Genomic DNA, 24,227 nt, shown 5'->3' with positions numbered 1-24,227 from the left:
ATAAAGAAAGGAAAAAGGGGGGGGGGGGGGAGGGGGAAGACAGTGATCGTGGGGGGTGTGAAATGGCTGGTATAGTAGCAGTGAACTGAAATAACAATGTTTGTCTGTCACTTGAATGATGGGGCCTTGGGTGTAATAGAAAATGTTAATAAATATAACCTCTTTTCTTCCTTGCTTTTGGCTTTTAAAAAAGTGCCTTAACATGGTTACTTCTTAATCTGGAAAGTAGTAGTTTAATATTAGAAGCCTGCTTTGTTTTACTGTCTGGCATTTTACTTATCTCTGCACTCACCAAGGAATTTGTCTATAACTATATGTCTTGTTAGAAAACGATGTGGTGACATACCATTTTGTGAAATTTTAAGTTCTTGTATTTATGCAGTTCTTGCATCAAGTGTGAATGTGGCTCTACTTTTTTGTTTGTCTTGAGGATCTTTATTTCATTAATCTGGTGTCAGCACCTCTCTAAATTAGCGCCACATCTACAGAGGATAGTGCAGAAGTGCCCTCTGGTGCTGGGGCATGTGCTTGCTTTCAGGAAACCCTGGAAAGGAAGGCAGAAGCCCCTTGCTCTGCCTTGCAATTGCTGATTCTTAGTGTGCTGCAGGATCAGAATGTGCAATCCTTTCACTGCTCATTATGCCACGTTGTTTAAGACTGATGACAATACTTAGGAGAGATGCTTTGTCCATCACTGGTTCTGTTTTGACCTGGGGCTGCTTGCTGTTGTGCTCCACCACACAACTTTGTAGCTGCATCGTTTGTTGGTCCTGCCACTCACCCAAGTACTTGTCAGGAGAGGTTCAGTGAAGGGTAGAAGTCTGCAGGCCTGTTCCTTCATTAGAATTATAACCAGAGGAGAAAAATCACAGAATGGCTGAGATTGGCAGGGATGTCTCTGTCCATGTGATCCAACCCCTGCTCAAGCAAGGATGCTCAAAACAGGATGCCCAGGAGTTTGCCCAGGTGCACCGACCTCTGCTTAGTCAAGAGACACTGGAATGCATACCTCCCCTGGTCAGGTGGGAACAAAGGCAAAATTCAAAGTAGAGAGATAAGTATTTGAAAGAGAAAAACATGAAAGGATGAGAGAACTTTGGCTGAAGTTCTGTACTTTCATAGGCTGGAAGTAGGTAGAGAGTGAGGACCATGGTGGGCTCCATGCTGGAGAAGCTGGAAGGCTTACCTGGGTAGAGTGTGAATAGTGAACACTGCAGAAATGATTCCCTCCAACAAAGACTGAAGTCCCTCATATTTCTGTGCATATAGTGGAGTTATTAGCATAGCTTCCTGCAGTGTTCATTCTAGTACCTGTTCCAGTGTTGCAGTAAGTGTAGTGAGCTGTGCTGTGTTTTGTGGAAGGTTCAGCAGTGAGGTTAGTGAAGGATGAACAAAGCCTTCCTTCTATTTCCCACTCCCCCATACAAAAATAAGCAAATAATAATGATGGTTAATTAAGGGGTGAAAAAGACATGTTCCATTTAGTGTTTAAATGCTAGATGGAGCCTCACACAGAATTGTGACTTGCTAACCATACTTACAGATTACTTGGAAATGAACTGTGATGTGCAGCCTTTGTTTTGAAATGCTCACAAAATTTCATTAGTGACATTATTATGTGCTTGAACTCTTTTGCTTAGGATTAAGAAACAATTGTTAACATGGTAAGTCCCATTTTCAGTTACCATTTTCTCTTCTAAACAGATTCTAATGTGTTGGTTTTGCTCATGTTTGAGGAAGGCAAAATTTCAGCTGCTCTAACTGTGGAAAGTCTGCAGCTAGTAGCTCAGGAGTGTTGCTATTGGCACGTGCTCTTGAAAGCTTATTAAGATAGAAGTTTGCTAGAATCTTGAGGTTTAATGAATAAAATCTTCCTGGGATTTGGTGCAAATGGTGGATTGTCAAGAACTATATGAAATCTCTGAGAGATGTGAGAAAGAGATCATATGGCTTAAAATCAGAGCCACTCTTACAGAATTAGTTTGCTTTTCCTCTGGAGATTAACACATAGCAATTCTGGGCTAAATTTCAAGAAGAATGAACTCTAACCTGTGCATTTTCCCTTTGCTTGTTTTTCTTAACCTGAAAACATTCTTATGAGTGTATACAGTAAAATGCCAGGAAAAATAAAGTGAAATTAAGTAATCCGTTTTCAAGCTTTGCAAACTACTCTTTGCAGTTTGTAAAGAAATCTAAAAATAGCCCTTAGGTTCAGCAGGTGCCTGAAAGCATGCTCAGGTTCAACTGGTGCACCATTAGTTGCACAGGGGTATTTTCTGCTGTAGCTTTATGCCCTTGTAGATCTGTTCCTGCCCTCCCTTCTTGTTCATAAGTAGCATTTGGAACCTGTTTCTAAGTTAGCAGATGTGCTTCTGTTTGCTCTATAGCCTATGGGAGCTTCAATCTGCTCTTTTTCTCTCCTTCTGCCTCTGTCCAGGACAAATACTTTCTCCTAGTGCAAGTATAACTCACATTTACCTCCCAAACGTTCATTTTCTTCTAAGGTATCAAGTAGAAATTAGGTCTTGTAGAAGAGCTAATATTGTATGTACTAAAACATATAAAATGGTACAAAAATGATAATGTAACTATGCCTAAGATCTATATAGAATTAAAATCTGGAAGTACAATTAAAGAAAAGCTTGTGGAAGTGCGTTTCAAGATGCTGAACTATTGAAGCTTGAACATACTGACTTGCATTGTCTAAAGTCTAACCAGTTGATGATGCAGGCAATTTGAGTCTGATCTGAAGAATTCTAAGGAGCGTGTGATTGTACTGAGGAAAGGCAAGTGTCTTAATATGCTAACACCACCCAAGGACTAAGAAATACAGCAAATGTATGTGTGTTGTCAGCTGACTTATTTTAGATATTATTTCCTGGAGTAACCTGAACCAAACTTTTCTGATTTTGTTGTCCTTCCTCCCAGATAGAGGACTCGGTTTCTGGTGATCTTCAACATCTTGAATAGATACGCAAAGAGAATTTGGGGTATTTTGATTGCCTAAATAAGGCAAAATTTATAATACTCACCTGAAATCTTCCCTAATTGCAGGATTTCTCATCTGATGTAACTGAAAAACATTTGTAAGGCTCACTCTATTTTGACTCAATAATATGTATGTGCTTGTTAATGGGATTTTTCTTTTGGGCAATGAGTATGATTCAAAAGGAATATTTGATACAGCTATGAGCAACTGCAAAAGCTTTACTGGATTTGAAACTAGTAAGTCTTCGATCTGTTTGTTTATTCTTTTTCCTGTTCTTTGAACATTGAAACCTTTTTAACTTTGTATTTTATATTTTAGTATAAACCATACAGTTTTTTTCATAGAGAATCCTGTTTGCTTATAGGTAATAAATTTTTGGCATTCTGAAAAGTATCTTTCTACCAGGAGAACAGTGGGATTTCTTTCCCTGCACTGGTCCAGACACTCAGGATACAACTGCTGGTTCCACAGTCCCTTTTGCTTTAACAACAACAAAAGTTTCCACCTCATTTGCTCCGGTTGTGGCTGTTTGGGTTGCTGCTTGGGCAGCTGTATCATGAAGTGGGACTGTGAACTGCACAGGGGCAGGATGCTCCTTGGCTCTGCAAACCCAGCCTGAGTCTGAAATGCATTAACATGGTAAGCTGCAGCTGAAAATCTTCCAGGTCCTGTGTTCTCATTTTCTGCTGTCTTGAGATAACATCTTGTGCTGTGGCAGGTATTTGACTCCAAATGCCCACTATAGGAGGGATGCTTTTCTATCTTGGCCTGCAGGGGCATCACATGGATTCAAATCAGCCATGAGACCTCTCACTGGAAGGGTCTGCTATGGAGGTGTGTGGGGACAGTGTTTGCAAGTGGTTTAATTAGTGCAGCTGGCAGAGTGCCATCTTTCCTATGAGGGGCTTGGGAGGGAGAGAGCTCTGCTTTTCACTTGTAACAATTACAGTGCCATTCTTGCATTCATCCCAGCTAAATGTGCTTCCCTCTTGTTTTGATTAATTAGGGAATGTGTGCTAGATTTTAACCCCTGAGCGACCCCCCCTCACTTTTAATACTGTGTTATGGGTTATGCACAGGCGTCAAGATGACTTTGTCTTTTTCTTTGGGAATGATTCCTGCAAGCGCCACACTTCCAGTGAGCGTTTCAAGTGAAGTGACAGACCCTAACTGTGGTACTGCTGAGATTCTGTGCCAAAGGGGTTTTCTCATCCTCAAGGAGGGTTTTGCAGGTGTTGTAGTAGGGACAAGCCTTCTTGCTCAGCAGCGTGAGCTGTCCTGTTTGAAGTGGGGAGTCATCTAATGATGGAATCATTTCATGGACTGCTGCATGTATGTGCAAAGACTGTATGACTCGGAAAGATAATCTGTTCCAATAAAAATAACAATGCTGCAGGATTTGAGAGTGTTATTATCTGCCTTGAGCTAGAATTAATTAAGAAGATAAAACTAGGAGCAAGGTCAGCCCCTCCCCCCCACCCCCCCCTTTTTTTTTTTCCTTGGAGAGCTGGTTGAAATAAGACTTATTTTCTATTTTATTTATTTATTTTTAATATATATTTCTAAATCCCTTTCAGTCATGTCTATGGTTAAGTGCATTAAGTACAGAAGTGACTTGTGAACAGCAAAACATGTAATTTCTTTTTCTGATAACTTGTGAGAAAGTCTTTTGACTCTGGAAATTGTCTTCAACTTGTTGGCTGCAGTAAAACTGAATACAGAAGATAGCTGGTCATATTTGGTATATAATTAGCCAGGTCTAGTAGTGTTCCTTAAATCAAATGGGTTGCATTCTCCTAAAATGGAGCAGTTTCTGGTAGCTCCAGAATCAGAATGGAAAGTTTTTTGAAAAATAAACGAATTCCAACATGCATTAGAAAAATTCACTTGTGCCAAATTTTCAGCACATTTTGTGTGCCCTTAAGTCCCTTGACATCAATAACATCAAAGTCAGTTAATCCTTTGTTGAGCAGTGTGCCGGAACAGTGTATTAACTTTGGTGTGGAAATGTTGTTGAGGTTTCATCATTTGTAGACAAGAAGAAAAAACAGATTGCATTTTTTATTTTGGTTCTTTCAGTTTGAGGCTAAAACTTGTAAAAAATTTCTTTTGCAGTTGTTTTCTCATGAATTAACAATCAAATCTATTTTATTTGGATGTCTCTGCATTTTTCACTTTCTACAGAACTAAGAGGCAGAATGTGTAATGGTTAGCAGTTGTTACTGATAGGAAGACTCTTCTAGAGACTGATTTTTCCCTACGTTTTTGTTTGAGATGTCCATAATCTTTTCATTGTTCTAAGATCTTTATGTTTTGCTTTCTCATAATAGCATCCACCATCGTATTTCATCAAATATGGCAGCTTTTGTACTGGGAACTGTATATTTTGGTGCAAACATCATAATCCATGCATTTGAAGTGTTAAATTTTGTTAAATCAACATTTAGGAAAGAGTTATTCTAAGCAGGAGGTCCTATTTAATATGTGAGTTATAAACTGGGAGGTCTCTTTAATGGCCCAAATATTTCTTAAGCATATTTAATCCATAAGATTAAAAGGTGAAAATGAATTCTTTGTACACTGCTGAAATTTGAGAGCACAGCCATGGAGTGAGATTATCCAGAGTTTTGGCAGTCCTGTGGATTCAGCAGTAGACTTTTTGTAAAACCTTTGAACAGTCCTTTCTTTATCTTCAGTGCTTCCTTGTGCAATATTAATTTTCATTATGTTTTGCTGCTTATGATTTACTCCAAACTGGGAAACATCTATCTGATGTTTAGGGCCAGAAAACTTCTCTAGTGATGATATGCTGAAGAAAAGCTCTCCCATGTGCCCATCTGGTGGAGAAATACTGACAGACTAGACAAGGTGGCTTTTGGAAAGCTGGATTTGTGTGAACTGCAGTGATGATGAGTGATTGAGCGTCAGTTAGGCAGAAAGTACTCAGAGAGACAGTGAATGGTTTTCTAAGGTGGACTTAATGAGAAGATATAGGACAAGGACCTCTTCAGTAACTCGTAATTCTTGGACTTCCTATAGCTAATTAAGATGTTATTTGAAAGACTGTATCCAAAATCAGAGCTTTTATATGATATCTTCGTTACGTCTGTTATGTCTGCTTTGAATCCTTCACTGATTTATACTGTGCTTTGTTTGCCTCTTTTTTTTCTTAGATTAATCCTTTTTTAAAACAGTGCTTTCTTCCCTTGGTAGTCCTGATCAACAGTCTGCATAAAACAGGAGATGATAAAGGTGTTTTGATCAAGTTCATGGAGAAATATTAGAATTTTTTTTGTGAAGAAGTGAATTGTTTTCCATGTGAACCTACAAGACTCTGTGAGGTGCTATGTATGTGAATAGAAGGTTGTCATTGAATTCAGGAACTGAGAAGGAATATTCCATCTGCTAAGTATGTATAAAGGTGGTAAGTAAACAAGAGCAACAACTGCTTGCTAGTGGAACAGATCAGATGATGATTGCAGTTAGTCAAGCTCATCTTTCACAGCAAGTGTAAATATGGGCTATGAAGAAAAGGCTTTGTTCTGCCTGTTCAGTAAAGGCTGTGTTGTTGTTATGTGAAGGATTGATGCGTTCAAGTCGCAGATCATGTTAGATATTCAAAACCAAAATCAATTTTCAAGATACCTGAGCAGGCAGTTTCTTCCCACAGCATTGCAATATCAGGTGATATCAAGCTCATGGGAGTGTATTTGGATTTCATAAAGAATATTCTCTTTCCTCATAGACCTTCTTTATTACTAATGCTAGTAGCAGACTCTGCTGTGCCACACAATCTAAAAGGGACTTGTGATGTGAATACAGCTTCATTGACACTGCAGCTTTTTAAATGGATATATATATAGATATAAATAAAATTTATTTATTTATTTGTGGGTATGTGTTATTAATTGTCAGTTAGTGACAAGGATGTTAGTCTTGCCTAGAAGGTGAGGTCTTTCCGTAATCTCAGAAAGCAGCATTTCCAGCTCCTAATGTTGATACTGAACAAGCAGAGAAGCATAGCAAGCTTTGTTTAGTTCAGATGCTTGCCTGGCAAACTTCTTATCCTATATGTGATCCAGCAGGGTTTGTGCAAACTTAGACAGATCCTGTATATTTTTGAAACAAGGGGAAGTAGTGAAGTGCTCTTGCAACTCTGTTCTGACCTTTCTCCTCAATCTATTTATTTAATTTCTTCCTACAACTAAATTTTGTAGGCCATGCAATATTTTGTTCTTGATGATTTTTATCCAGCACAGGCTGTCCTGCCTTCTTATCTTGCTACCTGAATTCCAATCCATTTTTGAGGCCCTCCCCTGGCTTGTTTTGTTTTCTCAGCACCGTTCCTTTCCAATCTATATTTCCAGCCCCACTGTATAAAAAGGAATTGAGTAAACTCTCCTTTCAGTGCTTGCTCATTTGCAAAGGTAATCCACTTTGCCTGAGACATGCTTGCTTTTGCTTAGCATATGATTAAATTTGACTCCAATATCTTGCCTGAGATCAATTGCTCATTTTAGCTGTTGTTTTTTTTATTATTATTATTTTATTTTATTTTTTAATTTTTATTATTATTGTTCCTTCATTCCTATAACCATCTCGGGGATTTTTGTTGTTGATTTTTCTCTGGCTTCATATCATTCATGCGCTACCAAAGTAAACTTGACATTCAAGTAGGATAATGTTATCAGTTTCAGGTTGTGCTGTACTGGACACATGCTACTTTATTCTCCTCCTGTCAGCAAATTAAGCAGTCTGTAGTCATGCAAGACAATACAATAAATGAAAGAGAAGAATGGTGTGCCTTTTTCTGTTTGTGTTAATAAAAAACTTTTCATTGGTGAGGCAGTGGTTAGATTTTTTTTTGTAAGGAGTATCTGTTTCAGTTTGGTGTTGAATACTGCTGAACTGATACATGTTCTTCCAAAGCCTTCTTGCAGCTCTCACTAGCCAGCACTGGTTCTGTATCGGTCATGACTCTAAGATTGGCCAGTCCTTTGAATGTGTGAATATTAGTTATTTTCAGCAAGAATGATTAATCTCAATTTTGGTTAGTACAAATGCCTCAAATATTGATGCACAATACTTTTAAATCTTTATTTAATTAAATTTGTTCTACTCAGTAAATGAAACCTACTTTATTTCACTAGATATATTGTCTGTAAATCCATGCTGTCTGGCATTAATTTAATAACTGTTTTTGCTTATATATCAATTGAATCCCCTAAAAATACTTTCTTGGTCTGGACGTCAAATTACAAATGGCCTTAAAGTTACATGGGCTTTTTTTTTTTTTCTTTTTCTTTTTTTTTTTTTCTTTTTCTTTTTTTTTTTTTCTTTTTAAATGCCTTTGGAATCATAGGTCTTATCTTTCCCGCACTGGTAGCTTTTTATCTCTTTCCTCAAGCCTTATAGAATTTATGCTATGATTCACTGAGTGTGAAGTGGTACCTCACCTTTCTGTCATGGTAATCGTTCCAGTAGCAGTAAGGAAACTTGTGAGAATGCAGTAGTAAATATTAACAAAAGCATTTTATTTCTTGATAGAATGCATGACAAGTTTCCTCTTTTCAGCTGTCACTTCTTCAGGCAGTGAGCACTGGCCATGAATACTAATAACCAAATATTTTTCTAGAATGTGATCTGTCTTTTGACATTTCAGAGCAAGTCCAGTGATGGTAGTAGCATGCTGACTTTAAATGGATCATAAAGCAGGTCTGAAAGTTGCAGTAGGATATGCAAAATGAATTTAACTGACAAGGTTTGGGGTCAGAAAAAGGTTTAATCTAACACGCTAATGGGGCTTTTTAGTGGTACTATACTGTTCTAGCCAGTATTGTCTAAGTATATGAAGAAGCAAGGCTTGCAGGAAGAAGCAATATAATTTGGTTTTGCTCTTCTTTTCCAGTTAAATTGGTGGATATTGAGCATATCTGCTGCCTTTTAAAAACGCATTCTCAAAAATGTGTTTGAAAGATCATTTCTTATTTTTCAGTAGTGTTGGATTATTTGATACAAGAAGCTTCTTCTAATGACAAGTCCATCTTCTCGTACAGTGCTGCCATTCTTTCTTCTCTTTAAACCTCATCCATAGCTTTAGCAACAATTTAATAACAAGCAGGCTCTGAGTTAGATCTGGATTTGACCAAATCTTATTTATAACATTCTGAGACTGAATCTCTTCAAATTCAAATGTCAGATACAAAGTTCTCTACTTGTCCCTCTGGTACCTCTATTTATGTTGTTCAGTGTCATTCAACAGTTACTGTATGCAAGATTTTTAAACATCCTGGCTTTGTTTCCAAAACAAACTGAGGGCGTTTTGCAAATGTAGTCTTTGGGCTCATAATTTTTATACTGTGTTTATAAATGTGATTTTGCAGACTTGTTTTGTTAGCACAGATATGACTATACTCTCTCTGTGGCTGCTGTTAGAACAACCAGCCCTGGCTTCATCATGTTCTGGGAACCTCTAGATCTGAAAAATACAGACATTACTTGTGTTTGCTGTCTTGGGGTAGGCTTCTATGGGATAAACTTGGATTTGAGCAGCCTTTACTCAGAGCTGGAACCTGAAGGCCAGACTCTGGTTTCCATGGACCCTAAATCTTTAGCCTCACCCAACCACTTTGTCCTCAATCTTAATGCTGAAGGTGTCAGACTTATGATTTAACATCATCAGACATCTAATTTAACTTGCTCAGATTGATGGTTGGGTAAATGTATGTAGAGAAGCAGACCCTTTTACTTGGCTTCCAAAATTGATTTCTTCAATAGCATGGGAAATACAGATCAGTTACGAAGGGGAAAACATCCTGAGTTCCTAACTCTCTATTCTTTCTCACAGTAGACCTCAGCAGGGGTCCACATTTGTTTAGGAAGGGTGTCTTCTTTGTGTTGTTACGATTTATTTTGTGCTGGTGGAGATGGCACTGTCACTTATTTTTTTTATCCACTTCTGATTTTGTCACATGATCCCCTAAACAGTCCCAGGATCTGACCTAAAATTCTGAACAGTGGATTGTGCTGCCACAGGGGTTCTTTTCCTCACTTTAGCTGTGTCTTTCTTTTCCACTAGCTGCCAGAAAGTCTAATTGCTCATCTGCAAGCACACTTAAACAAAGTAATTTAGAAAATTACTGGGGATCAAGTAGTATCGTAGTGCCCTGGTTTCAGCTGGGACAAAGTTGATTTTTTCTTTATAGTGTCTGGTATGATGATATGTTTTGTCTTTAGGATAAAAAGCTTATTGATAACATGCTGATGATTTTGTTGTTGGTGAGCAGTGCTGTACAGAGCCAAGGATGTTTCAGTTTCTCAGATTCTCACACTGCTCTCCTAGTGAGGGGGGCTGGGAGGGCATGGGGAGCTGGGATGGGACAGAAGCAGGACAGCTGATCTAAATTGTCCAAAAGGGGTATTCCATACTACAGGACATGATGCAAAACAAAAACCTTGAAAAATGGGGGAGAGTTGGCTGCTCAATGACTAGTTGGGCATTGGTATGCAGGTGGTGAGGAATTGAATTATATCAACTCACTTCACTTGCATTTCATAAATATATATAAAATTATCATTACTAATATAGTTATTGTTGCTATTTTTTTCCTCTTCCTTTTCTGTTCTAGTAAATAGCTTCTATCTCAACCCACAAGTTCTATAATTTCTTTATTTTTTTAATTATCCCCTGTCCCATTGAGGGGTGAAGCAAATGCTTAGCTACCTGCCAAGTTAAACTAGAACACTTAGGAAATTATTGTCAAATATTCTTTTTCTGTGCTGGAACAAAGCTCATCTAGATGCAGATGTTGCAATTGCAGAAAACAGCAATAGTTAACTTGGAGAGAGATAAAAGGTTCATATCTTTGAATGCTTCTCAGTATCTTTTTCTTTTGCCAGCATGGCACTTTGTCAGCTCTATTTTCTTCAGTGCTAAAATTCTCAGTGTTAAAGATTTTGCCTTCTGATATAGCTTAAGGAAATCTTTGAAGTAAGGTGCATTAGCATATAAGCTCTGGCTCTCTTTGGTTACACATGGGTCAGGATAATAAATGTTTGTTCAGGTGCCCTGTTCTAGCAATGGAGTGTTTTCTGTCTTGTCACACTGCATTAACTATTGTGCCATATTTTTGTTAAAGTACTTGTCAAATTTTTCAGACCTGGGCTTATATTTTTTTGGTTTCTGATCCCCTAAGTTATAAATCTTGAAAGTTATTTTGATGTTGCCTGCTTTGAGTCAGAATGAAAGTGTTCCTTGTGTATATATGAATGTCTGCCTCCTTTGGGGGATTCCTCTCTGACTGTCAGATGAAGTGGAAACAGTTCAATCATCTGTCACTTATGGTGTCAGATATAGTGAGCTTTATCTCTTAGAGATTCAGTTTAAAATGCTTGTTCCTGCTACATGACAAGCATCTGTGTTTGGGAGCTGGTATCTACAGTTGTGCTTTTGTAGGGTAGCCTGTATATTGAGATAGATAATTGAAAATATTTAGTATCATAGAATCGCCAAGGTTGGAAAAGACCTAAAAGATCATCCAGTCCAACCATTCACCAATTACTAATAGCTCCCACTAAACCATGTCCCTCAACACAACATCAGTCTTTCCTTGAACACCCCCAGGATCAGTGACTCCACCGCCTCCCTGGGCAGTCCACTCCAGTGCCTGACCACCCTTTCTGAGAAGTAATATTTTCTAGTGTCCAGCCTGAATCTCCCCTGCTGTAGCTTGAAACCATTCCCTCTGCTCCTATCACTAATTTAGCCTGGATTTAAGGAAAAAGATTTTTACAATAATGGTGGTGAAGCACTAGAGCAGGTTGCCCAGAGGACAGTGGATACCACGTCACTGGAGACTCTGGAGGTCAGGTTGGATGGGGCTCTGAGTACCTGATGGAGCTGTAGGTGCCTCTGTTTCTTGTAGGGAAGCTAGAGTAAATATCTTTAAAGGTCCCATCCAACTGAAATGATTCTATGACTTAATGTTGCTTGTACCTGGGCAGTGATTCTGAAAAACTCTAAACGTTGCTACTTTACTACACGTTGGTGAGTTGTGCAGTTGCTCTGCACATTATAAACTTGTTATGAAGAAAAAATTTGGGGATTAATTGTACATATGTAAGCCATTCTCCAGGACTCTACTCTTGCATACTGTTCTGCACAAATGGCTAAGATAATCTTCTGTCTATGAAATATATATATATATATATGTATATGCATATAGATATGTATTTTGGAAAAACAGAACACATTTAGACTAGGTGGAATGTATGGTAACTTTTTTTTTTTTTTTTTTTTTTTTTTTTTTTTGTAAACAGGGAATGATTCTGTATGCAAACAGAATACTTAAAAGTACATTTTGTTATGTACTTCTTATTCTGGGGACAGATTATGCTGTTTTCCTATACTAATTTCTTTTCCCGTGGCCTAAGATGGAGTTTACTTTGGCTTTTGAATGAAATTCAGCTGTCTACAAAAATAACCCAAGAACAGTCCACAAAAGGAGGTGCTCTATCGGATGTGTCCACATATCAGAGAGATTCAAACTTTTGCTTTTCCTGGTTCTGCTGCATTTAAGCTCTCATTTGCAACATTGAATTAATGTAGGAGTTTGAAATCAATTATGAAAGAAGTGGATGACAGCTTGCTTTGGCTGTAAAGCTGCATACTTATATTTTTGGCAGTAGGAAAAAAGAGCTGATTAGGAGAATCTATTTCCTGTATGTTTAAATATAAACCAGACTCAGTCATGAAAAAAGTCATTCACTATTTTCCAAAGATTCCCATCCCTCCCTCCCCCCCCCCAGTGTGAAATGGTAGTTTGAATGAAAAATTGGGCAATGTATTAGTCCCCTTACACACAAAATAAGTATCAAGAAAAGGCAATTGTACTAATTCTTTCCTTCCTTTGTGGATTTAGATTGTTTCTGGCTTTAAACATACAATTCCCTAATGGCTGTGCTAGTGGTTTTAAACTTTCATAACAAAAGTGAAAATATAATTACTGTAAGCGAGTATCAGAAAGATTTTAGTTTAAGCAGTGTTTTCTGACGCTCCCATTTTCACATCATTTTTTAGGAATGAAAGTCTGATCTATTATAGTAGGTGATGTGAATCCCTACCTGTTGATGATTCTGCTTTCTTATTGCCTTCTCTTTGAATATATATTTATATGAATAATATGACTATTATTCATATTTGGATATGAGGTCAGATTTTCTCCAAGTCTAGAAGATTTCTATTTGGTCCTCTTCTTCTCTAAGCCGGTTTAGAACTGCTGTTGGTTTTTTTGCTTTGTTTTGTTTTCCTGAGCTGCTTGAGTGGCATGGCACTGAGCAGCAAGGGGATCTTAGGAAGTCAGGGTAATAACTGAATACGCAGTTACAGTCACATTCAGCAACTTCTGTTGTGACAGTGAATTACATAATGGGGTTTTGTATGACGTGATAGGGAAAGTGTAATATGCACAGGCCTGGTTATCTAGAGAATCTTTCTAAGGAGGTTTCATGAAGCAGAAGCAACTTGATGTTCCTGGTGGTTCTACAGCCCAGCTGGCATCCAGGAACAGAAGAAATGGAAGAGCTGGAGGTGCTGTGCTTGATGAATGTGGGCAGGGCAACTGTTTTCATCCCAATACATGCTTCTGCAGTGCTTTTCAGCATGGGTCCTGCCTTCCTTTCTCTCCGGAAATAACTAATGCTCTGTGCTACTGGTAACAGTTCCAGGAATTTATAGAGCTTCTGCTGAAGGAAGAAAGGTCATTATGTTTATGTATATGGAAGAAAAGAGAGAGAAAAATGTGGATAGTACAGGTTGTGCTGTGATGAGCAGCTTGAAGCATCTTCAGTCCTGGCCCCTGAGTTCTATGTGAATCCTTTCTTGAGACAGATGTAGCCCTCTTCCACCTAGGAGGAGTTATAACTGAGTGTCTTGTATCTAAGAATAATGTATGAAGGGAACTTTGAATGGCAGCATCCCGCAGAAGTCACAGGAGCAGCAAATGAAGGAGCCATCTTGTCCATTCTAACCTACTTACCTGGCTTCCTTTGGTTTAGCATAAAGAATGGAGGATAAAAGCTTTCTTTCATTATATTGATGCTTGCTGTATGAATTGTGACTTGAGGATGCAAACTTTAAGGCAAACAATGATACATGGTTGAGTTTGGAACTGCTCAAATTGCAGTTACGTGGCTGCTGAACCTTCTTCAACTGCAGGCTTGTTGTTTCCTTTTAAAGGATTTTTCAGGGCTCTGTATGCATCATATCTTACTCAGCTTACCGTCTTGGCTCTTACAAAGGGCTTTGAGCACAATGCCAGGGCCCCTGAGGCACAACTTATGTCTCCTGTGGGTGGGCTGGATGAATCTGATGCTTATTGCCTACACACAGACCCTGGATGGGACACAGCACTCCTCATGGATGACTATGTCTGGAATAACATAATCAGAACATTTATGTCATTGGTTTGAAATCAAGGTGAAGGCTGCAGCTGGAATGGTTTTCAGGGTGGGGCAAGCTGTTTACCTGTGTGGGTGGCACCTCTGCACTGCAATGGTGGCATCCCCAAGTGCAGAAACCTCTGACCATCATAACGTAGTAGAGTCTTTTGAGGGAAGTGTGTCATTAAATGTGGACAGACTTATTGTTCAGGGGCTGCATGGGCGTGTGTTGCCTACATAGTCACGGGTACTTCAGGGCACATGGGTGAAATGAGTGTGCCATGCTTCACACTCTCATGTATTTTTCACTTTATTCACAATTAAAGGATTCACCAGTGACTGAAGGAGACACTTAATGCACAGTATGGTTGGTGTTTTTAGTGTTGACAGTCTGAATAATAGATATTTCTATTCTGGAGACTAAGTTTTACAGTATAAGGGGAATAAAGCTAAACGAAATAAAAAGACAGCATATTTTTTCATCAATGAACACAGAGTTAAAATCAGCAGCTTATAAGCTGTTATAACTCCATTCATGGATTAGGTCAATGAAGATACAAATTCAAGCATTTAATATAATAATAAAATATTCTGCTTCTATATTTTTAAAGCAACAAAACACCCTAGAGATTATGTACAGTCAAGAAACACTTGAAAGAGCCTCCTAATATAGAGGCTTTGTATTCTGTTGAACTTCAGGTGGGAAGATGAAAAGCATCAGATAGACAGGAGAGAGAGTAAACAAGCAGCTCTAACTAAAACCGAATTGGTAGGGCAGTATTGAAAAGGCACATTGAAAGGAACATAAGTGAATCTTTCCATCACATGAAAAAGCCAGTTTGGACTCAGCAATTTGCTTTAGACCCTCAAATTTACTTATTACATGAAGGCTATGAGAAATATTAACCAACAGATTGGATGAATCATTATTGTTTATCATGTTGACTCATCTATCTCAGTGCTACACCACATCAAATCAATGACAGAAAGTGGCCTGATTCCTTTGACATGATTACTTTATGATGCAGTACACTGCCTGGATAGCTTGATGTTTGCACTAATGGGAAAGGAATGAAGGAGTAGAGGAGCAAAGAGGAATAGAAGAATGAGCTTGCCATGAATTTTCCCTCTCCTTGAAAGGCTCTCCTGTCCTTTACTAACTAGTCACTTTTCTGCACTGCATGATAGGACTGACCATCTCCTTGGCCTGTTCCTGGTTACACTGACACTTGTGGCAGCATTTATTCCTGCTGCAAGATCACTTCAAGCAGAGTAGCTGTGCTGCTCCTCCTGTCCTGCTGTGGAGCACTGGCTGCCAAGCCTGTGAATCAGGAGTGCCTTCCTCTGGGTTTAACAGGAATGCAAAGCTCTGGATGGTTTCCAGAGAGTGTGATCTTACTTTCAGTGACCAGGTTTATCTGTTTATTTGAAACAGTTTGTATAGGTTTCCTTTTTGTAACTATTTTTGATGAGAAAGACTTGAAATTTCACATTCACTGACAGATTTGTTCGGATTCCATGATGAAGGTAATTTATAGGTTTCAGTAGTGGTGGAAATTTATGGAAACAAAAAATGGTGCAGTTGTATACTTCAATGGATTCAATCAAGTCTATCTTGTGAAAAATTATCACCTAGTTACCTTAGCAGTTTTATTTTTCTTATGAAATCTTTATGATTATGTGAATCTATTTTGTTTGTTTGTTTGTTTGTTTTAGGCACTTCACTTTTACAGTGCTTTATTTCATAGAATCACAGAATCGCCAAGGTTGGAAAAGACCTAAAAGATCATCCAGTCCAACCATTCACCTATTACCAATGGCTCCCACAAAACCATGTCCCTCAACACAACATCCAGTCTTTCCTTGAACACCCCCAGGGTCGGTGACTCCACCACCTCCCTGGGCAGTCCATTCCAGTACCTGACCACCCTTTCTGAGAAGTAATATTTTCTAATGTCCAGCTGTCCATTTTCTAATCTCCCCTGCCGTAGCTTGAAACCCCTGGTCCTATCACTAATGATGCAAGAGAAGAGGCCGACCCCCAGCTCACAACCAACTCCCTTCAGGAAGTTATAGAGAGCAACAAGGTCTCCCCTGAGCCTCCACTTCTCCAGGCTGAACAATCCCAGCTCAAGCTTATTTGGTTGATCATCTACTGATCTGTCATTATTATCATATGATCTGTCAGTAAGAGCAGCAATGCCTGTTCTAAAAATTTGCATCTGAAAATTTGGGTCTCTACCTTCTAAAAATTTGTATCTGAATAGAAAATTTGAACAGCCAAATACCACAGTATTACATTGGATGTACATGGATAGGATACTTTCCTGGGGAGGCAGAGAGGTTTTGATTTGGTAGAGGCCCTGAGAGGAAACATGCGTACAATTATTTTTGCTTCCCTTGAAATTAATCCTTGCCTCAAATATTAAAAGACAATTTTGCATTATGCAGGCTCTGTAGGACAGAGTGCAAACCTTTTATTTCCATAGCAGAACAGTTTCTCAGCCTGTTCATGCTGGAACATCAAATGAAGAGCTCTCTCGTGCCAGCTGGGAAGGGAGGCATCTGCTGCTGCTTGGGGTTGTGTTTCAGTTGACAGGTGGAAGTCAGGATGGCAGTGAGAAAGTCTTTGATGCAGTATTTAACATGTGCCCTTTTCCTAAAGGGGGAAGATCAAACAACAGGAAGAAGCTTCCTTGATTCTAAAATGAAACCTGGCTTCTCAGCTTGCACTCTGTGCAAAAATCTGCCTCTCTTTTTTTTCAGAGTGGAAACAAACTGATGATTTCCCTGCTGTCCATTGCAGTCCATGTTGATTTTGCTTCTCTATGAGAGCATCACATAGGAAATGGAACTGGGTGCAAGCTAGCTCCTGGTCTCTGAGGTATACCCGTACTTTCACAGAGGGGAGAGAGTGAAAGCCTCCTATTCCTCCTGTGTAGTTTATGCCTTGTCTTTGTTTCATGCTAGAAAAGTAAATCCTGGAGTTGGGAAACCTGGCCACAGACCAGAGTCTCTTGCATATTTCTTTTATTGTCCCTGTGAGCGATGTGCTTCGAGACCCTGGCAGCTCCCATTATGCATATAAACCAGATCACACCAGGTGGCCCAAGAACTGCAGTATTTTCTTGAACAAACTAGTCAGAGAGAGCAGAAATGTGGCTTACTGCTTGCACCAGATTTGAGCTGTGACTTTCGTTGTCTCAGTGAACATCAGAAAAAAAGTCTGCTTAAATGGCTCTCTATTTAACTGGGTGACTGGTAAAACATCAGCCTTGGAAGGAGTTGTGATTGCTCACATTCAAGCCTCATCTAAGTTACTGAGAAGGTAGGTATTGAAAAGTAAGGATTTGGGGGTTGGGACTAGATCCATTCCATGGTTCTCTCACTTCTACCAGTCTGGTATCGTTTACTTCATCTGAACCGTAGATGTTTTCTGTTGTCTTTTGGCATATTCTCTATACTGTAAATCTAAAGTGTAATTTAGTGATAAAGGGAGACAAGAGAAATTACAGATTATGTAGACTAAAAGCAAACATTGCATGTGGAACCATACTTTTCTTCTTGTGGTATTTCTTGTGACTCAGAAAACTGAAAGTGATGGAGAATATAGGAAGCTTATTAAGTTGTGTTTGTGTAGATGACCTAACATTTGCAGTTGCTTGGTGTTGTGAATGTAGGTTTCTGTTCAAGCTTGGTTATAGCAGTGCAGTTTTTCTATTGTTTTAAAGATAGGCATATCATATTTTGGTTTGAAATTCAGTAATGCAGCATGTATATATAATATTTTCAGAACAAAGTAAGGTTCTGCACTTTTATTTTTTAATAAAAGCTATGTTAATTAGCCTGAACCATCTTGCTGAAATGTATTCAAGGTCAGCACTGCATGCTGAGTTGCTGGTGTAACTGTATTACTTTTCCTGTTAAGGCTTGCTTGATTTTAATGGAGAGAGTGCAGCCACCTGGCAGTGACACACTGCATACTGGTTACTTCTGCTTCTGAATGTCAGGGAATCATACAGCAGCTGCTGGCAAGCAATCACTTGGCATGTTACAGCATTCATACTCTTGCTAGTGGCTCGATCACAAAATCATTGTCATTCAGGACAATGTAAATAGGCATATCATGGAAACTGAAACAAATCAAACCACAAAAGTAATGATTAAATTGTTTGCCCATGCGACTAATGTAATGCTTGTAATTATGCAGAATGCAGTATTAGTTACGTATGTTTGTAATAAGCTAATGTAATGAACAAGATTCTCTGTGTTTTAATATGTTATACCACGTTTAATCTATTTCCATAGACATGGGAAATCATACTGCATGGGTGTGTTCCTCTGTTGCATGAAGGACAGAGCAAATAAGTTGTTCCTCTTTCACTTATGTAAATAGTAGACAGGAAAAGACTGGAAATATTTTTATGCCTGTAAGCTACACTTCAACTAATACAAGTGCTGTTATGTGTCATCTCTTAATTTATGTGGGTAACAAACTCAAGGGTGAGATGACCCAGATCTGATTGCGATCTTGTACCAGAGTAAAGCAGATGGACAGCAGCAGCTCTGTGTGCAGCCACTGAACTGGTGTCAGCCTGAGATCGGGATCGGAAACATTTACATATTTGAGATAAGAAGGTGAAACCTTATATTTTGTGTTTCTTGTTTTGAAAGAACTGTGAAGGAAACCATATCTTAGCTGGGTTTCTACCTCTCATTTTCCTTCCATCTTTCTGGTACTGTGAATTATGGAAAAAAAGCAAGTTGGAACATTAAAGTTATCTGATAATTCAGAGAATGAACTTTATCTGAACAGAATACCTCTGCTACTGAGGGCATACAGCTAGGTCTCTAGTAAGTATATGGTAGAGCATCTCTGGTCTTTGGGCAGTGAAAGGAATATTAAGAAGTGAGCACTGTCAGCATCTGGAATCAGCACTTCTTGTTTCCTCTGTGTTTGGGGCAGACAAATGTACTAATTTGATGTTGAATTTTTAGCACTCTTGAATTTTGAACTGTGGGGAAATAAATGTGAATTTTGCAATTTAATTAACCTTATTATTTAAGGTTAAATTAAAAAAAAAAAAAAAGAAAGAAAGAAAAAGAAGAGAGAGATTTGCAATATGATAGATAGGTTTTGTTTTGACTCTCTGGATGTGTTATGAACATTTTGCTTGTGGAAATCTTTGTATAGAAAATTATATCCTAAGCAAAACAAGGGTCTTAGCCTTTGCTCAGTTTCCATCGGTGTCCTCAACCTAAACTCATGAAGTATGAGATTTTCTTATGAAACTAAAGGTACCGTCTGAATACGGATGAAGAGTCAAACAAATTACTTAGCTAAAGTAAATAATACAATGCAGCTGGGATGTGTAAGGCAAGACTGCAGTGCAAAAGGATATTAGAATTATGCAGCCTTTTAAAGGAAGACAAGATAATACAGGGGCAGCACAGCAGATTTTAGAATTGAGTTAGGCACCAGATAATCCTTCCTTCTTGTGTGGTTTTTGGCAAATAACTGAAACTCTAGTCTTCAGTTTCCCATATATGAATACAATGAGATAGTGTTTCCTACTTGCATTAGAAAAGCGGATGTTTGTTTCTCAAAAAATTGTGTTATTTATTCACATTGTATGTGCTTTTATGTGGAGCAGGATGTTAAGCTGTGCCATTTGTAGAAATGCTTTTGTGGCCTACTGAAATGAAAATCTTGAGTCCCCAATTGAGATCCTTACATGTTTGAGCAGCACTTATCTATAAGGTAGTTCGATTAAAAAGTTATCAAAAAAAGGATTTAGTCTTGGGGGTGGGGTGGACACTGAAGAAGTACTTGTTTTTCTCAGGACAACTGTTTTGTGCCTATTTTTATATTTTGGCACTTCATTGCTCCATCTTATTAACATAGTCATCCATTAAATTTTTTAGTTTCCATATAGGCTATGGTTTTGTTTTGTTTTGGTTTGGTTTTTTTTAATCAAATTTTGTGTTTGGATTGCCTGAGTATATATCATCTTCTGAATATGTGAAAATAATCACTGTGTGTTTGAGAAACAATGACAAACAGGAACACAGACCAGTGTGAGTAGCTATCCTCTCTGTTCCTTTCACACCTGCTCATACCTCTGGGTCAGAGATCTTCTATCTGAAAACAAAGCTTGGACAAAGTGCAAATCCTTCATTTCCTGAAATCTCCTTGTTTAGGCCAACAAACATGCAGGTCAGCGTGGAGGTTATGGAGCTGAAACTGAACACCGTCTCCTTTTTCTTGGTCAATGATGTGTAATTTGAGTCTTCTGCTTGTGTATCCTGCTTGGAGAACTGTCACTGTAAACAAAGACTGGACACTGGTTCCTAGAGATATCTGAGTATAAAATGCCTTTACTGCCTATGTTCAGCTCAGTGCTGTGCTGTTAAGGGAGACTTGCTGTGTTGGTTAAGGTGTGGCTAGAGGCAACTTGTGCTGTCAATGTGTAGCTAACTTGAAGGAAAAATAAGTGAAGGAATGAAATTTGAGGTCTGCAAATGTTCAGTATCTTATAACAGCTCTTCTTGGGCTGGCAATAAGTGGATCTCTTTAGAAAATCAAGTCAGCAAAGAGTAAAGTTTTACATTACTCTTTGCTGTAAAGTTTTACATAAGACTGGCCCCAAATACAGATTAAGGAGCAATATATATAATTGTTGGTGATACCTAGTGATATTGTCTGGTGTGTATGAGATTAAATTCCTATCTCCTGCCTTGCCTGGGAGATACAGCATATGAATATGTATGCTGTTTTGTCTTGAATATCTTCGCTGTGTCTGTGCAGGTTTTTAGCTAGGAAGAAGCTAGTGGATAGAAACTGGTGCTAATAGTGTTTTGTTTAGCTACCTTTCAGGATGCTGATTAATAATTAGACTTTACTGATTATTCTCTAGGATGTAATTAGATCCATATTTTAAGCAAACATTTTTACTTGTTTTTACTAATGGGTTTGTTAGATGGGAATTGAGTGCATCTGGGCCCAATCATGTACCTCTTCCCCAAGTGCCTAATTCAATTGATTGGGTTGTTTAGTAACAAGAATTAGGATGTTAGCAGGATCTTAATTATTTAATCTACCCACAACATAGTCATTATGAGTAATATGTAGAGGTAGATCAAAGCTTACATCTGCGTTTGAGCAGAAATGCTGGAAAATGAAAGAGGTGCTTTTTATTAGTGACTCAATATGTGATATTGCACAATTCCTGCTGAAGAATTGCTTGGCATAAGTCATGTGTAAAAATCATGCAACAACAAAAAATAGCTGTCAGTTTTCTCGTATGATTGAATTACAATGCTCATGTTAAAAGTTTACTGTAATTAATATATCCTTCCGTTCTATTATAGGTTACATCCATTTTAGTTAGACTACAAGACAAAGATTTCTTGAAAACTGAGATCTTCAGGTAAGGAGAACTAATTTTCTAACAAACATGGACTTTAGAAGGAAAAGTATTGCCAGTGTTAACTGAACACAAAGGGTAGTAGATACTGTTTGTGATCTACACTTTGGAAAGCTGAAGAAAAGTCACTTGAGATGTTGACAGCGATGCAGGCTGCAGTAAACAGGCTACTTGATAAAGACACAGATATACACTTTTGGGTGGTTTTACTATTTTGGATGCTTGGTACCTAGCATGTCTTCTGAGGAAGGAATGGTCAAAAATTGTCTTAGGAGTGAGCTGAGAAGGTGGCTCATGAGCAGCTCTCTGATACCAGGTTTTAGCAGAATGACTGATGCAGATTGCTTGTTGTGGTCTCTCTCTTATGTTTTAGAGAGCATTGGTAGACTTGAACTTCATGTTCAGGTACCATTCTTAGTCCCTTAGGGATTACTGCTAAGTAATAGCAAGTCCAGTACCTGAAGTTGTCCTTGTTTGACTGATCTCTCCCCTGGGATAAACAAGCAGTAGCTCTGCAGAGTGAAAAATCAGCAGCTCTTTGTTTATACAATCTGTTAAAATGCCTGCTTTGTGCATAAGAATTTGGGCATTTTCAAGACGACTGTTGAAAGATTAAATGATTTTTTCATTATGGGAACAGTCCCAATTTGCTGGAGATGGCTGTGTAAAGGCATATACTCAGAGCTGACATAAAACGTAAGTCTAAAAAGACTTACTCGCATAATGAGGTAGGGATTGTGCATATTTTTACTTCTAATACAGACTAGTACAATGCAAGTGAGCAGTTTGTGAATGTCTGAGTAAGAGAAAAACCCACTAATACGAATAGCCATTTGCAAAACATATGAAGTTTGTGTTTAATTTTAAAACTTTCAATGCAGCATTCCAAGGGAATTAAAACTTTCTGAGCTGCTTGATCTGCAGAACCTTTGCCATCCTTTCTGTTTATACTGCTTATAAACATATTTCTCATCTTAAAGCTTGTAAACACAATGCAGAAAGTTGTTGAAATTGGATAATTAAGTCTTTTTATACATAGATAACTCTTCTTGACCCTATAATATTCTGTTACCTTGCTGAAGTATCATAAAGAGCCTGAAATAGAAAAATTGTGTTGCTACTCCTTTGGGTTTGCATTCTTGGAACATATCCTAGAGCAATTTCATGAGTTAATTTACATTTGGTGTTGGGGAATTTATAAGGCTCTGGTGCTTTGTTACTTGTGCCTAAGTTTTGAAAGGAAAAGAATGAATGTCTGTTAAGTTTGAAATAAAAATGAAGCCTTTTCTTATAAAAATGGTTGTATTACTGTTGAGGTGCCAGTAAGTTCTTGGAGGTATTAAGAACAGCAGAAGCTATCTACTATCTTTCAAAGCTTACAAGCAATAGAAATTGAGGACAATTTTTTCAGTTTTAATCTGCACTTTTATAGAAATTAGTTGTAGAAATTTTTTAAGACCATTAAAAATAATCCATTACTTGTCTGTTTTTTCCTTAATCTTTGTCTTTTATATATATATATATATATATATATATATATTGTTAGAGGTTCAAGTAGGTTTTAAACTGATTTTTAGAAATAGTATCTTTTACAAAAGACTTTAAAATGCAGTTCATTTTGAATCCTTTTAAGGTTATTGATTTGTTTACACTGTGTAGTTGTAAGATAACAAATGCTGGTCCTGCTTCTTCATTATTCTTGTTTGCTTTTTGTCTGCTTGAAGAAAAGAATACAGAAGTAGTATTACCGATTTAATTTCATGAACATCCGCATTGCATTTGATTGTACATGTTCATAGGTGTAAATGCCTTTACTGCTCCACAGTGAGGGCCTTCTGAAAATCTTTCAGTTATTCTGTGTTTAAACTGCTTCTCCAGAATGAGTAGTTTTCTTTGACATCTTGCATTATACGTTAAACCATTTCAGTCATTATAGAAAGAAAATACAATTGTAAGTTGAACATAGGAAGAACTGTGTGTGGGTCCATACTTGTTTTGCATAGTTCTTTGTAACATTACTTACTTTTAGCTTTTTATTTTTTTTGCATTAAACTTGCAGATGATATGATAGTTTTGAAAAGGCATACGCTCTGCTATAAAATTGTCTTCAGAATGCTGTAGAAGATTGTCCAGTCTTTGACAATAGCATCTTAACAATTTACTGTTTACAACTGAAATCAAGCTGAGATTTTAGAGACCGTTTACATTTTGAACTCCCTTCTGTTGCAAAGGTTGAAGTAACTCTAATGTGTTGTGTGGCTGCTGTCTGTCATTGCTTTGCAAGTATAGGAACTGTTGTACTTCAAAAGCTGTATATAAATATTTCACTTTATACCTGCACTAAGTTTTGTTTCTTTTTCCTGTCATTTATT

General features: G+C 38.0%; 1 protein-coding gene across 3 annotated transcripts in view; it reads left to right on the top strand.

The window, feature by feature from the left end:
- Positions 1 to 24,227, top strand: part of BMPR1B (bone morphogenetic protein receptor type 1B) — a 233,994-nt gene that overhangs the window by 69,858 nt on the left and 139,909 nt on the right. For 2 of the 3 annotated variants that reach the window (XM_072334635.1, XM_072334641.1), the window contains one exon: positions 21,800 to 21,858. The exons of the other annotated variant lie outside the window; for it this stretch is intronic. The gene's annotated coding sequence lies outside the window, so the exon portion shown is untranslated. The remainder of the gene's footprint in view (positions 1 to 21,799; positions 21,859 to 24,227) is intronic. 3 annotated transcript variants of the gene reach the window in all.

This window comes from Excalfactoria chinensis, chromosome 4, assembly GCF_039878825.1.
Source record: "Excalfactoria chinensis isolate bCotChi1 chromosome 4, bCotChi1.hap2, whole genome shotgun sequence".
Lineage (NCBI taxonomy): Eukaryota > Metazoa > Chordata > Aves > Galliformes > Phasianidae > Excalfactoria > Excalfactoria chinensis.
The sequence above is the reverse complement of the archived record's forward strand: the minus strand, read 5'-3'. Positions and strand labels throughout refer to the sequence as shown.